General features: G+C 42.3%; 1 protein-coding gene across 1 annotated transcript in view; it reads left to right on the top strand.

Annotated features, from left to right (window-relative positions):
• Nucleotides 1-6,829: 6,829 nt before the first annotated feature.
• ACSM3 (acyl-CoA synthetase medium chain family member 3) overlaps nt 6,830-12,775 on the top strand; it is a 31,824-nt gene continuing 25,878 nt past the window's right edge. Inside the window, exon 1 of the mRNA XM_062179647.1 lies at nt 6,830-6,920. The gene's annotated coding sequence lies outside the window, so the exon portion shown is untranslated. The remainder of the gene's footprint in view (nt 6,921-12,775) is intronic.

The raw sequence follows: 12,775 nt of genomic DNA, 5'->3' as shown, positions 1-12,775 counted from the left end.
TCATTGAAGTACTGAGGTTGGGGCCATTAGCAGAGCGAGACGCCATTCATTACCTTTATAAGGTCAATGTTTCTCTTGTAAGTCAGTGAGAGCTTTTAAATCACCCCACTTGATTTTGTTCCCTCGAAACGTGTGTATTCAGCAGACTTTCTTCTGTGCTCTGTTGCAGGACCCCGGATGCACTAGAAAAATAGGAAAGGTGCAAGCGACTCTGTCAGAATGAGCGATTTTAAAATACTCGTACAGGGACACTCGGCCAAACTTGGGAAAATTTAACTATCACTGAAAACCCATCACTGTGGGAGCTATATATTTTAACTTGTAAAATGTTTCTATTAGTACCAAAAATACTATACTTTTCAATGTCTTCACACTTGTGTTGGACATGGATGTCATGAAGAGTGATAATGATATTTCGGTGAACTGTTCCATCTGAACTTTGGATAGGAAAGTCACATTCCTCACTGTTGAACAAAATCATTAGGAGCTGAAAGAGGGTTGCCCTAGGATGGACTAATTCAGTGACCCAGAAATGTGGAGTGGATGATAGGGAATCAAGAATAAAGACTGCAGAAGGGCCTTTGGCTTAGTGGGGGGGGGGGGGTGCATTCTAGATTCCCTTTCTTTTTCTCTTTCTAACCCTCAAAGTTAAAGCCACTTAAATTCTACTCTATGTTGGGTACAGAAGCTATCCTGTCTCTTGGTAGGAAACCTTCTGTTCTGACCTTTCTCCCATCCAGGATTTCCTTACTTATTCTTTCATTACTGGCATCTTCAGGGGATAGATGTCCTGACTCTGAACCCCAGTCTATCTGACTTAATTCCCAAGTACTGCTACTTTCAGAGTTGGTGCCATGTATGATTGGAAGCCCCAATTGTAAAATCAGGTTCTAATATTGGTTTGCCTATGTCCTGGTAGTGGGACTCTGAGCAAGTTACCCAAGCCAAGTTTCAGTTTCTTCGTTAGCTTAAAAAACGTTTTGTTTTGTTTTTTAAAGATTTAATTATTTGAAAGTTGGAGTTACACAGAGAAAGGAGAGGCAGAGAGAGAGAATCTTCCATCTGTTGGTTCACTCCCCAATTGGCTGCAATGGCCAGAACTGCGCCGATCTGAAGCCAGGAGCCAGGAGCTTCTTCCAGGTCTCCCATGTGGGTGCAGGGGCCCAAGGACTTGGGCCATCTTCCACTGCTTTCCCAGGCCATAGCAGAGAGCTGGATTGCAAGTGGAGCAGCTAGGACTCGAACTGGTGCCCATATGGGATGCCAACACTGCAGGCGGCGGCTTTACCCATTACGCCACAGCGCCGTCCCCTAAAAAACGTTTTTGATGAGATAATAATAAGCACATCAACAAGATCAGGCAAGACAAGTGCCCTTTATATATATATATATCTCCCACCCTTTTCCTCATATACCATACTTGTTTTGCAACACATTTGGAGATTATTATATTCTATTTATTGACTTCTATAGCTTTCATTTTAAGCATATGCATGTATTCATTTTGTAAGTTAAAATAAAGTATGATTTGATATTCATCAAAGTACTTCTCTTTTCTTTTGAACCCACAGCCAGGCTAATCTCTCGGCCCCCGGAAGTGAGGGTGAGGTCACTGACAGGAGGGCAGAAGTGATGTATACTGCATCTAGGCCAAAATCCACAAGTTCCTTTCTCTCTCTGTCTCTCTTCCCCCCCACCCTCCAACTGTCACCCATTTCTTGTCAGCTGATTTAAGAGAATTTAACTAGGACCCTTAAAAGACCTAGGGGAGAGTGGAGCCCCTGAATTTAAAGAGCCTGAATCCCTGCTCAGAAGAGTCACCAGGAAAGCCCATCAAGTAGGAACACCAGCATTAGACTTAAGTAGTTATGTAGCAGGATTTGTGTACTGAGACAAGACACCGAGGCCTCTTAGCAGGAAGTAGTCTTTTTTTTTTTAAGATTTACATATGGAGTGGGCACTGTGGTGCAGCGGGTTAATGCCTGAAGCGCCAGCATCCCATATGGGCACCGGTTCCAGACCTGGCTGCTCCACTTCCAATCCAGCTCTCTGCAATGGCCTGGGATAGCAGTAGAAAAAGGCCCAGGTCCTTGGGCCCCTGCACCTGTGTGGGAGACCCGGAAGAAGCTCCTGGCTCCTGGCTTCGGATCGGCGCAGCTCCAGCCATTGTAGCCAACTGAGGAGTGAACCATCGGATGAAAGACCTCTCTCTCTCTCTCTCTCCCTCTCCTCTCTCTGTGTAACTCTGCCTTTCAAATAAATAAATAAATCTTTTAAAAAATAATCTTTTTTAAAATCTTTTTTAAAAATCTTTTTTAAAAGATTTATTTATTTATTTGAAAGGCAGAGTTACAGAGAAAGAGAGAGAGAGAAAGAGAAAGTAAGTCTTCCATCTGCTAGTTCACTCCCCAAATGGCTGGAGCTGGGCCTATCTGAAGCCAGGAGCCAGGAGCTTCTTCTGGGTCTTCTACATGGGTGCAGGAGCCCAAGGACATGGGCCTTCTTCTACAGCATTCGCAGGCCATAACAGAGAGCTGGATTGCAAGAAAAGCAGCCGAGATTCAATCTGGCACCCACATGGGATGCTGGCACTGCAGGTGTCAGTTTTACCCAATATACCACAGCACTGGCCCCAGGAAGTAGTCTTTTATTACGCCAGCATAAGGCCCAGGTGAAATTTCTTATCCAAAAGCCTGAGCCTGGAACAAAGACGGGTATTTCCTTGTATATGGTTTTAGCCTCTTTGTCTTCCTCATATGGTTACATGCATACATTTGATCGGATATTCTAATATTACAGGGGCCACAGGAACTGATAGAATTGATATAATACTGTGCATGGGAATGTAGTTACTGATCATGCTCATTCCCCACACATACTGAGCCGTCTGCCGGCTGGCAAGGCTTAACACCATTGCTCTGTATTGGCAAGCGGAACCTGACAAGGTGACATACTAACAGCCAGTAACTACAGTTGAAGCATTCATGGGCAAGCAGATAACAACTACATTTCATTCCCAGGACAGATGCCCTGCCCCCCATGCCCTTTTTCTTTTCCTGACCTTGGGAAGGCCTCTACCACAACTTCAATCAAATCCGTTAGAAACAAGTTTAATCAAAAGACAAAGGCCTCTGCCACAGTTGGAGTCCCAGGTCCTCTGCGTCCAATCCAGCTTTCAGCTAATGCAAGCTGAGATGCAGCGATGATGGACCCCTGCAACCCACATGGGAGACCCACGCGGAGATTCTAGCTCCTGGCTTTGGTCTGGCCCAACCCCGGCTGTTGTGGGCACTGCGGAATCAACTAGTGGATGGGAGATCTTTCTCTCTTTCTCTGTCACTCTGCTTTTAAAGTAGATAAATGCAACTTTTTTAAAAGATGTAGTGTCTGTATGTAACTTACAAAATGATCGACACGGTTATGTAAAGATTTGTCCTTTTCCCTGTAGAACTGTTTATGAAAATATTTCTCTTTTAAAAAGGTTCTTGTTCTTATTTAAATTATTCAGAGGAAATAGTCACAAGCTCAACCTATTTTATAAATGACTGGTACTGGTGAGACAGGGATCCAGAAGATATTGAGGAAATATTCCACATGCCCTTTTCTCCATTTGTCTTTATTTTGCCAAAATAAAATACAGTCCCCACCCAACTTTCTGCAAGCAATAGGAAAGTTCAGTGGAGCTCAGAGAAGGCCTGTCTCCTTCCCAGAAAACTATAACCTAATAAAAGAATTAAAGACAGAAGGCTTCAAATGGAGGACTTGGCTTCCATTTTCCTGCTTTCTACCATGGCCATGATGAATATTTTACAAGGCTTGACCCTGGCCTAACGTCTCCTGACCACATCTGTCACCATCCTCTTTTATTCTTCAAGCATGTAGGGACCTCAGAGTCTTTGCACTTGTTGTTTCTTCTTCCTGAAATGCTCTTTCCCAGTCCTTTTCACAGTTGGCTCCTTGCTGTCTGATTAGAGCTCAAATGTGTTCTCCTAAGTGAGGCTTTCCCTGCCTACCCTATCTACAGTAGACTTTCAAGCCACTCTCATCACTGTATAGCACTGTATAGCACTGATCACTATCAGAGTCATCATGTCCCTTCATTTGTTCCTTCATTTAGAGTCTCCTCCAGGGTACTGGTTGCCAAACAAGGGCCCATAGGCCAAATCCAGCCCACCACCAGTTTTTGTGAACAGTTTCATATGAACTCACTCAGGCCCATTTGTTTACATATTGGCTATGGTGGCTTTCATGTTCCTGCATCAGAGCGGAGTCATTGCACAAAGCCTGCCTTGTGCATGGGGCACATGCACAAAAAGCCTGATATTTGTTCTCTGGCTCACTATAGAAAAAGTGTGCCATGGCCTGCCCTAAATCATAAGCTCCAACAGAGAACAAAGCAGAGACTTTGCTTGTCTGATCATTTTAGCCCCAGTCCCTAACTCAGAGCTGGTGCTTAAGGAATATTTACTGAATAAATGAATGAACAAAACAGATCATTTAATTCTGTTTCATAGAATAAACATGGATATTTATACTGTACATATCTCAAGTGTTGTTCTGAGGGTAAAATAAGCCAATATATGAGAAAGTGCTTCCTGAGCTGTTAAAAAGTGAATCAAATGTTAATTAATGGCATTATTTTTCAAAGAGGTGTTAAATAAATTATATATTTAAAAAAAAAATCCTTCCAGAGAAGTTTATAGAAAGGGAAGGAGGGGCCGGCACCATGGCTCGCTTGGTTAATCCTCCACCTGGAGCACCGGCATCCCATGTGGGCACCGGATTCTAGTCCCAGTTGCTCCTCTTCCAGTCCAGCTCTCTGCTGTGGCCCGAGAGGCCAGTAGAGGATGGCCCAAATGCTTGAATTAGTGGGGAACTGGCTGGGATTCATTGCAGTTGGGATTACAAGTGCCTATGAGACTGATAGTGCTGTATATTGGGAATAGTTATTAAGGGGGAAGGGGAGGAGTGCTTGGGCCCTTGCACCCATGTGGGAGACCCAGAGGAAGCTCCTGGCTCCTGGCTTCGGATCGGCACAGCTCCGGCCGTTGCAGCCATCTGGGGAGTGAACCATCGGATGGAAGACCTCTGTCTCTCTCTCTCTCTCTCTCTGCCTCTATTCTCTCTGTGTAACTCTTTCAAGTAAAGAAATAAATCTTTAAAAAATATATTAAAAAAGGACTGCGATCTCTCATGGATTTCAAATTGAAATCTGTACATTTTGGGGGGAGGTTTTCAAGATGGAAGGACCCTCCACTTCAAACAAACAATTCTGGAGTGTCATAATTTCAAAAAGGTCACAGTTTTGTTGTTTCTCTGAAAGCTAAGTAAGGGATAGTTGTCTTATTGCAACAGTAAGTTTTTCAGAAAACTACACATAGTAATAATGAGGCCTAATGTTACATACTTAAGAGTTACAACAGGTTGAAGGAGGAAAAACAAGTACTTTTTAGAAAATATTTGGTAAGGGAAGACCTCTTTATTTATTTATTTATTTTTGACAGGCAGAGTGGATAGTGAGAGAGAGAGAGAGAGAAAGAAAGGTCTTCCTTTTTGTCGTTGGTTCACCCTCCAATGGCCGCTGCAGCCGGCGCATCTCGCTGATCCGAAGCCAGGAGCCAGGTGCTTCTCCTGGTCTCCCATGCGGGTGCAGGGCCCAAGGACTTGGGCCATCCTCCACTGCCTTCCCGGGCCATAGCCGAGAGCTGGCCTGGAAGGGGAGCAACCGGGACAGAATCCAGTGCCCCGACCGGGACTAGAACCTGGTGTGCCGACGCCGCAAGGCGGAGGATTAGCCTATTAAGCCACGGCACCAGCCTGGGAAGACCTCTTTAATAGGACCCTCACAAAATGAGGGCTTTGGGACAGCCATAGGGGTCAAGCTGATGCCTGGGATGCCTGTATCCCATATCAGAGTCTCTGGGTTCCAGTCCTTGCCCTGCTTCACTTTACACCCTGGGAAGTGGCAGGTGATAGTTCAAGTAATTGGGTCCCTGTTACTCATGTAGGAGATCCAAACTGAACTCTATGCTCTTGGCTGGATTTGCCTACCCCCAGCTGTCGTGGGCATATGGGGAATGAACCTGTGGGCAGAAGATATTTCTCTTCTTTCTCCTTTTCCAAACCATAAATTAAAAAAATTATTTAAAAATGAGGGATTTGGCCAAGGATATATCTGTGGGAATGGAGTCCAAAGATCCTGAGGCTGGAATGTGCATGTTATGTTTGAGCAAAGGCAAGGAGGCTGGTGTGGCTGCAGCAGAGTGAGGCGGAAGAGGGGTTGTGGGCAGTGGATGAGAGGAGACCCTGTACCAGATTATACAAGTCTGACAGAGGAATAACCAGATAGTGTTTATGTTTAGTCCTGACCAGTTCAACAGATTAACAGGGTAACAGGCAACTAGTTTGCTGAGATCTAGGACAACCCACTCTGGCCTTTCAACTTCTTTCCTTTCTGTTGCAAAATCCCTCTTTATCTTTTTCCCACTATTCTTTCCTCCTTCTGGAAAAACCAAACAACTTCCTCTGCCCCTTCACTGGACTAACTTTTCAAGCAACTCCCTAGGCACTTTCTCTCTTGTGAAATAACAGACAAATAAATTTGTATACAAATAAATGACTTTCCCTGCCCCCTAAAAGCTTGAGGTGTATGTAAATCATTACCTGTAAGAGGAATGGCCAAGGATTGTGTAAACTTTCAGTGTAAACATTTCCCACAGCTCCTGCTCCTTCCTCCAGACTGTCTCCACCAATCCAGAAAGGTGCTCTAGGCAAGTGTCACTCCTTCCAGTTGTCACACTACTTCTAGCTCTTCTGTTGGCTACTGCCATGACTAAGCAGCAGTGAGAATCCAAGCTTCAGAGCTGTTCTAGGAAACAGGTCTGCCATCACCTGCAGCTGTGCTGGAATCTGTAACTTGAGTGAGTACCTCTCCTATCCTTGTAAAATTTCCTGTGCTGGCACATGTTGTGTGTGTGTGTGTATGTGTGTGTATGTGTGTGTGTGTTTTATTTTTAGCAAAGATAACAAATGAGCAAATAAGACTAACAAATCAACAATGCTGTCATGGAAGGGTTAGGCAACCCAGGTATTTACCTTAGAGAGTCTCAGCTGTGTGATACTATTTAGTAAATTATGAAGAGTATGCACACATAAAAAGTTATAAACATGGCAGGTGAGTTTTCATATTAAGGCTTTTGGTGCTATGTGATTTTTAAAACAAAAGCTATGTATTTGTTAGCTTGATAGATTGTTTTAGGAAGAAATTGAGTCTGAGGAGCAATTGAATTTTTCACTGGACTATCTTCTTGGCAGGTGGGAATCTATCTTCTGTATTATTTGGAAAGACTGAAAACTACCACTAGTAAATTTTGGGAAAACATACTTATGCAAATCTATGAAAATATCCTGCAGCCAACTACTTTTCTCTACTGAGGGAAGCTCCAAAAGTTCTGTACAGGAACATTTCTGCGGCTCAGTATGAAAATCTGGACTGACTAGGGAAAGCATCTCAGTTTTTTCACCTACAAAGAACTTGGCAAACCTAGAAAATGGTTGCAAAATGCTAAGATCACTGAATAGGCAGGAGCAGAACTTTGGTCAGGGAGCAGGCAATTGCATGGTTTGGTGAGGCGGATGTTAATATTTTCTTTGTGATAGAATAGAAACATCCCTCTTGAGCTACAAATTATTGATTAACCTTCTGTTCAGTGTGTGTTTTAAGAATTTTAAATGTGGCAAGAGTTTTGGAAAATAGGCAAGAAATCAAACTGAACTCTAATTCTATTCAGTATCACTAATCGGGACAGAGTATTTTTATCCCCACTGACATTAACATTTGCAAAATTGCTTAATTCTTCCTTAGTACTTTGTAAGGATCAGCTGTGTCTTATTCACAGTTGTATTTTCAGCATTTAGTATACGTCTGATATATAGTAAAGGTTCAATAAATATCTTGTTTATGAATGAATACATTGTCCAATATGGATAGGGTGTATACTTGTGGTGTGTGTATGTTTTCCTGTCTGTAAAATGGAAGTAATAATAAACATACATAAACTGATTACCACAGCAGAGCCATATGCCAGACCTCAGTAACAATGTCACCTTCCTGGAGAGACCGTCTAAAAGAGTCTTCCTTTTCTCCCATTAGGTTCTTATTTTTTGGTGTAGATCTTATTTATCTGTCATCTTGCTCATTATCTGTGTCTTCCCATGTCTCTTTCATTCATCCCTGTATCCTTTGTGTCTGAAACAGTTCACAGTAGGTGCTCAGTAGATTGGCTGAGTAAACAAGTTAATCATGTCCACATACCAAGAATCAAACACAGGGCCCTAAGGTATTTGTTCTCTTCAGGGGGAATTTCTGCCTCTTATATTAATAAGACCAGACATATTTTTCTTATCCCTTTTAACCATTTTAAAATACTGTTTTGGGACTGGTGTTATGGTGCAGTGGGTTAAGTCACCACTTGCAATGGCAGTATCCACATCGGGGTGCCAGTTCTAGCTGCCCCATTTCTGATCTAGTTCTCTCTGCCTTCCAAATAAATAAATCAATCTTTTAAAAAAATTAAAAATAAACTATTACACAGTTTTACATCCAAGCGATGTGTGAAAGAATCAGAACATTTCTTTTGGAGAAAATATTTTTAGAATTTCATCTAGACTGCAGAAGAATACAAACAACTCAGATGACCATTGATGAGGGCTAGTGAAATTATCGTGCAGCAGCTCATGCAACCATCTCTCTCTCTCTCTCTCTCTCTCTCTCTCTCTCTCTCACACACACACACACAATACTTCTTTCAGCTGAAGAAAACCTGATGCCAATTCTGTTAGACTAGAGATAGCAACCAGAGTACTGTGATAACTTGCCAGCAGACAGTGGAGACTAAGTGCCCTCCCTACCCAACCCCCAGTGCCAAGCAGAATGACAGTTGAGGACTTAGGAACTTAATACACAGGGAAATTAGGTCTCAGATGATTTTATTATTTCTGTTCTAAAGAGCAGCCTTTTCTCCCAGAGTGTTAAGAACTTTCTGTGGATGCTTTCATTCCCATAGCTTTAAGCAAGAGAATAGTAATAGTTGATACTTTACTAAATCTGGACCCTTATAAAAATCTAACATTGGGAATCTTCAATCTTCTCCCTCAATTTACCTGTGTTTTAATGTTTCATATCAATCTAGTTCAGAGCTATTAGCAATGCAGATCAGCAGTGTCCAAAAGAATTTTCTGCAATGATAGAAATGCTTTATGTCTGCACTGACCTATATATTGTAGCCACTTGTCACATGTGGCTATCAAGCACTTGAAATAAAGCTGGTGTGACTAAAAAAATGATTTTCAAAAATTTTGTTTCCATTTTATTTGAAAGGCAAGCATAGAGAGAGATGGAGAGGGAGAGGGAGGCACACAATACTTCCATTTTATTTGAAAGGCAAGCATAGAGAGAGATGGAGAGGGAGAGGGAGAGGGAGAGAGAGAGAGAGAGAATCTCCCATCTTCTGGTTTGTTCCTCAAATGCCTGCAATAGCCACCAGGGATTGGCCAAGCTGAAGCTGGCAACCTAGAACCCAATTTAGGTCTCCCATGTGGACGGCAGGGACCCAAGCAGCTGTGCCATTATCTATTGCATAGCAGTAAACTGGAATCAGAAGTGGAGACAGAATCTGAACTTGAACCCAAGCATTCCAACATGGATGCAGGTGTCCCAGGCAGAGTCCCAATCACTGCACCAGGCACTTGCCCCTGAAGAGCTGATTTTTTAAATATTATTTAAGCTAATTCAAATGAATTGTCACATGTGGATAGTTTAAGTAGTCACATAAATCTGGTTAAAACAGTAGAAGCACTTCTGAGGTCTCCTATAATCTTGAGTCATTGAAATAAAAAACATCTAAAAGCTCTCCCTTCTGAAAAAGCTGTTTATTTATTCAACACATATTTCTTAAGTCTCTACTATGGGCCCAATGCTATTATAATTTCCAGAGAGAGTAGCATGAAAGTAATAGAAAAAGTCTCTGCCCTTATGGAACTTATATTCTAATACAAAGATCTGTAAGCTACAGTCCAAGGGCTAAATCCAGTTCTCTGCCTGTTTTAATATAGCCTGCAAATAATAGTTTTTACATCTTGAAGTGGTTGAAGACAAAAATCAAAAGAGGAGCAATAATTCATGACATACAAAAATTACATTAAATTGCAATTTCAGTATCTATAAATAAGGTTTTCTGGGAATATAGCTATGCCCATTTATTTATGTATTACCAGTGGCTGCTGTCTTACCAGCAGAGTTAAGTAGTTGCTGTAGAGACGACAAGGCCCACAAAACCCAAGATATTTACTATCTGGCCCTTTAAAGAAAATGTTTTTCAGCCCCTATTCTGCTTAAGAGTAATATGCTAGACACCACGATCAGCATTTTGCATGCATTATCCCAATCTTTGGGACAACTTTCTGACAGACGTCCTATTAGTCTTTTCATCAAATAAGAAACTTTGGAGTGGTTAATAATTCAAACATGGTCACACACTTCACAGTTGCAAAACTAGAACTATATCTCATGACTGACTCAATAGCCAATATGTTCAGCCATCATTTTATATATATATATATGTATGTATGTATATATATATATATATATCATGCTTCTCACACTTGAATGTATATACCAAGCATCTGGGGATCTTGTTAAAATACTAAAAAAATCTACTAATTCAATAGATCTGGAATAGGGCTTGAGAATGTGCATTTATGGGGCTGTTGCAGTGGCTCACTTGGTTAATCCTCCGCCTGCAGTGCCGGCATCCCATATGGGCGCCAGGTTCTAGTCCCAGTTGCTCCTCTTCTAGTCCAGCTCTCTGCTGTGGCCTGGGAGGGCAGTGGAGGATGGCCCAAGTCATGGGAGACCAGGAGGAAGCACCTGGCTCCTGGCTTCAGATCGGCACAGCGCCGGCCGTGGCGGCCATTTCGGGGGTGAACCAATGGAAGGAAGACCTTTCTCTCTGTCTCTCTTTCTCACTGTCTAACTCTATCTCTCAAATAAATAAAATATAACCCCCCCCCCAAAGAAAAGAATGTGCATTTATAACAAGCTACCTGGTGATGCTGATGCTGTAAGTACACAGATCAGCATTTAGATCAGTGTTCTCAACCTTGGCTGCACATTAGAAACCTCTGAGGAAAAACTTTAAAAATATGGTAACCCAAATCCACTCTGAGAGATTCTGATTTAATCGCTTCATGACATAGGCATCAGTATTTGTTGTTGTTGTTGTTTTGACAGGCAGAGTGGACAGTGAGAGAGAGAGAGACAGAGAGAAAGGTCTTCCTTTGCCGGCATCAGCATTTTTTTAAAAAAGCCCCCCTCGTGATTCCAATGTTTAGCCAGAGTTCAGAATCCCTGCTCTATTGAAATACTATTGAACTGTAGTAAAAACATCCAGATATGAAGGCAAAGGTTGGAGTTCTACTTCTAACTTTGATAAAGATGAAGCAAGTTGCTTCCCCTCTCCAGTGCTGTAGGTTGCTTTTGGCGGGGAGGGGAGTTGGAATGAGGAAGCTTAACCAGATGATCTCAGAGGGTTCCAGATCACTGATTTATCAGGTCTTCACACAAACAGATGAGAGGGTCAGATGAAGCACCCAGGTTTCCCTGTGTGCTGGGTTCATTAACATATGCCCAAATACCAGGTCCCTTTAGGGTAAAACTCAGCTGATAGTTGTTATTGTGTATTGTTTTGGCAATGTATCAATATAGAAATGCTTCCAAAAAGCCACACTGCCTTACATGCTACACATACAATTTCAATTAAAATGATGATTTAATGATTGTAATAATAATATGTTTCACTGTAGGAAATTTGGAAAATTATAGAAAGTATAAAAAGAAGAACCTCAAACACTCACAATTCCTAAAACTGTATTTTTAATAGCCTCCACCAAGCAAGTGGTTTTGTGATCAAATGATTCCCACAGAAGCAGGGGGGGAGAAGTAGCCCAGAGGGGCCTCCCCCACAAAACTCCTAAAGGTTAAAGCACTATTATTACATCTCTGGTAAATGCAGCTCCAAGCCTGGACTAGAAGGTAGCGTGGGCTCCTCTGGGGAGCATGGGAACTGCAGTCTATAAACTCTGACAGTGCTTTCATGCCTAATTGGTACTGTGTTACTCTCAGTTTCCTCATCTGTAGATTTTCCACCATGAAAAATTCTCATTAACATTTCTACACTACTTTTGAAATCTGCAGGTGAAAGATGTTAGATAAGAAGCCTTTAGTCCTTAAGCATTAAGTAAGATTAACCAATGACCCAGATACTTATTTCTTGAGAAATGGATACGGGAAGCAACAAGAGAATGGGCTGGGACATGATAGTTTTGGCTTCAAATCCAGTCGATGACTTAAAAACTATTTATTTATTTGAAACTATTTATTTATTTGAAACAGAGTACAGAGAGAGAGGAAGAGATACAGAGAGAGAGAGAGAGAGAGATCTTTCATCTGCTGGTTCACTCCCTAAATGGCTGCAACTGCTAGGGTTGGGCCAGGCTGAAGCCAGGAGCCAGGAGCCAGGAGCTTTATCCAGGTCTTCCACTTGGGTGCAAGGGATCTGGACTGGAAGTAGAGCAGCTGAGACTCAAACATGGGGGATGCCAGCATTGCAGGTGGTGTCTTAACCAGCTATGCCACAATGCTGGCCCCCAGTCAATGACTCTTACTAGGCACTTTCTCTCTATTAACAGAGATAGGAGTCCCCACTTCACAGGACTA

Source organism: Lepus europaeus, chromosome 21, assembly GCF_033115175.1.
Source record: "Lepus europaeus isolate LE1 chromosome 21, mLepTim1.pri, whole genome shotgun sequence".
NCBI classification, from domain to species: Eukaryota; Metazoa; Chordata; class Mammalia; order Lagomorpha; family Leporidae; genus Lepus; species Lepus europaeus.
This window is presented reverse-complemented; position numbering and strand designations above follow the sequence as displayed.